Source organism: Amphiura filiformis, chromosome 11 (assembly GCF_039555335.1).
Source record: "Amphiura filiformis chromosome 11, Afil_fr2py, whole genome shotgun sequence".
NCBI classification, from domain to species: Eukaryota; Metazoa; Echinodermata; class Ophiuroidea; order Amphilepidida; family Amphiuridae; genus Amphiura; species Amphiura filiformis.
In genome coordinates this window covers 45,602,464-45,605,575 of record NC_092638.1, presented here as the reverse complement: position 1 = coordinate 45,605,575, position 3,112 = coordinate 45,602,464, and positions in this window count along the sequence as shown.

Below are 3,112 nucleotides of genomic sequence, written 5' to 3'. Positions count from 1 at the left end.
TCAGCTATGGGGGACTATTTTGCGAAATTCAACAACCATAAATTTAGCGGCTACAGGAACATAAGAATAGATGAGAAGACAACAAACCAATTTTATTTGAGAACATTTCAGGAGAGATAATATATACAATATACCCCGGTATACTTGAACAATGAATGTGAAGCAATGTACAATGCATTTTTAAAACTCATTTTATATAAAATTGGAAGACAAGCATAACTATACCATTTTCACACTGATGTGGCAGTGACGCCAGTGCGCATTTCTTTGTGTGCAGCCTCAAACCGCTAGTGGTTGTTCAAAGGGCTGGCGCACACAAGCACGCACTTAAAAGATGCCGCATATGCGTGAGCGAAACAGCTGCTTTAACACATTCAACGTCACTGTCACATCAGGGTGAAAAAAAAAGGTATATACATGTATATCCTAGAAAGCTTTACGAGGCCAAAAATCTTTAGAAAACTCTTGATGTCAATGTTCCGTAGCTTTTACGGAACATTAAATGGATGTTTTTATCGAGATTTTAGGCCTCGTAAATTTTTGCTATATACTAGGCCTAAAATCTCGATAAAATGGAAATTGAGACTTTTATTGCGATTTTAGGCCTTATAAAGCTTTACAAGGTTTTAAATCTTGATGAAATTGAAACTGAGAATTTTATTGAGATTTTAGGCCCCGTAAAGCTTCACGAGGTCTACAATCTTGATTAAATTCTTGGTTTTAATGTACCGTAGCTTTTACGCAAAGCTTTACAAGGCCTAAAATCTTGATAAAACTCTTGATGTCAATGTCCGCAGCTTTTACGGGACATTGCAATCATAAATTTTATTAAGATTTTAGGCCTCAAAGTTTGACCTCGTAAAACTTTGAGGCCTAAAAACTTGATTAAATTCTCGATTACAATGTTCCGTAGCTTTTACGCAAAGCCTTACTAGACCCAAAATCTTGATAAAACTCTTGATGTCAATGTTCCGTAGCTTGTACATGTAGGGAGCATTGGAAAACTTTTATCATAATTTTAGGCCTCGTAAAGCTTTAAAAGGTAAAGGAGACGATCCTGTATAAACAGTGATCGGAGTGCCCATCTCTCTTTCATTGGCGATTGGGCCAGACTCCTCCATGTAATGTTGCTATCTCGCTACACCTCCTCTACAGCGAGTCTGTTACCTTCCCAGCATTTAAGAATGCCGGTACCCATTTAAACACCTGGGTGGAGAGGAGTAATCGAGATAAAGTGCCTTACTCAAGGGCACAACACGATGGCGTCGCCGGGCTCGAACCTCCAAACTTTCGATTATGAGTCAGTCCCGTTCCGCTGAGGCCACCGTGCTCCGTAAAAGCTTTACTAGGCCTAAAATCTTGATAAAATTGAAATTGAGAATTTTAACTGATTTCAATGTTCCATAGCTGTTACGCAACGCTTTACAAGGCCTAAAATTGTGATAAAATCCTTGATTTCAATGTGTCGTAGCTTATATGGCACATTGAAATAGAGAATTTTATCAAGATTTTAAACCTCATAAAATTGAAATTGAGAATTTTAACTGATTTCAGTGTTCTGTAACTTTTACGCAGCTTTTACGCAAAAGTTTACGAGGCCTAAAATCTCGATAAAATCCTTGATTTCAATGTGCAGTAGCTTTTACGGAACATTGAAATAGAGAATTTTATCAAGATTTTAGGCCTCGTAAAGCTTTACGAGACCTAAAATCTCAATAAAATTGAAATTGAGAATTTTAATTGATTTCAATGTTCTTTAGCTTTTACGCAAAGCTTTACGATGCCTAAAATCTCGATAAAATCCTTGATTTCAATGTGCCGTAGCTTTTACGGAACATTGAAATAGAGAATTTTATCAAGATTTTGGGCCTCGTAAAGTTTTACAATGCCTAAAATCTCGATAAAATTGACATTGAGAATTTTAATTGATTTCAATGTTCTTTATTTTTTACGCAAAAGTTTACGAGGCCTAAAATCTCAATAAAATCCCTGATTTCAGTGTGCAGAGCTTTTATGGAACATTGAAATAGAGAATTTTATCAAGATTTTAGGCCTCGTAAAGTTTTACGAGGTCTAAAATCTCGACAAAATCCTTGATTTCAATGCGGCGTAGCTTTTACGGAACATGTAGTATCATTCAATAATAATTTAGCTTTCTTTGTAGAAATATATGCACTACAAACTCTTTTACGCAAAGCTTTACGAGGCCTACAATCTCGATAAAATCCTTGATTTCAATGTGCCGTAGCTTTTACGGCACATTGAAATAGAGAATTTTATCAAGATTTTGGGCCTCGTAAAGTTTTACAATGCCTAAAATCTCGATAAAATTGACATTGAGAATTTTAATTGATTTCAATGTTCTTTATTTTTTACGCAAAAGTTTACGAGGCCTAAAATCTCAATAAAATCCCTGATTTCAGTGTGCCGTAGCTTTTATGGAACATTGAAATAGAGAATTTTATCAAGATTTTAGGCCTTGTAAAGTTTTACGAGGTCTAAAATCTCGACAAAATCCTTGATTTCAATGCGCCGTAGCTTTTACGGAACATGTAGTATCATTCAATAATAATTTAGCTTTCTTTGTAGAAATATATGCACTACAAACTCTTTTACGCAAAGCTTTACGAGGCCTACAATCTCGATAAAATCCTTGATTTCAATGTGTGCGTAGCTTTTACGGCACATTGAAATAGAGAATTTTATCAAGATTTTAGGCCTCGATAGTTTTCTGAGACCAAAAGTCTCGATAAAATTGACATTGAGAATTTTAATTGATTTCAATGTTCTTTAGCTTTTACGCAAAGCTTTATTTTTACGAGGCCTAAAATCTCGATAAAATCCTTGATTTCAATGTGCCGTAGCTTTTACGGAACATTGAAATAGAGAGTTTTATCAAGATTTTGGGCCTCAGAAAGTTTTACTGAGACCTAAAATCTCGATAAAAATTGACATATTGAGAATTTTAATTGATTTCAATGTTCTTTAGCTTTTACGCAAAAGTTTACGAGGCCTAAAATCTCAATAAAATCCCTGATTTCAGTGTGCCATAGCTTTTATGGAACATTGAAATAGAATTTTATCAAGATTTTAGGCCTCGTAAAGTTTTAAG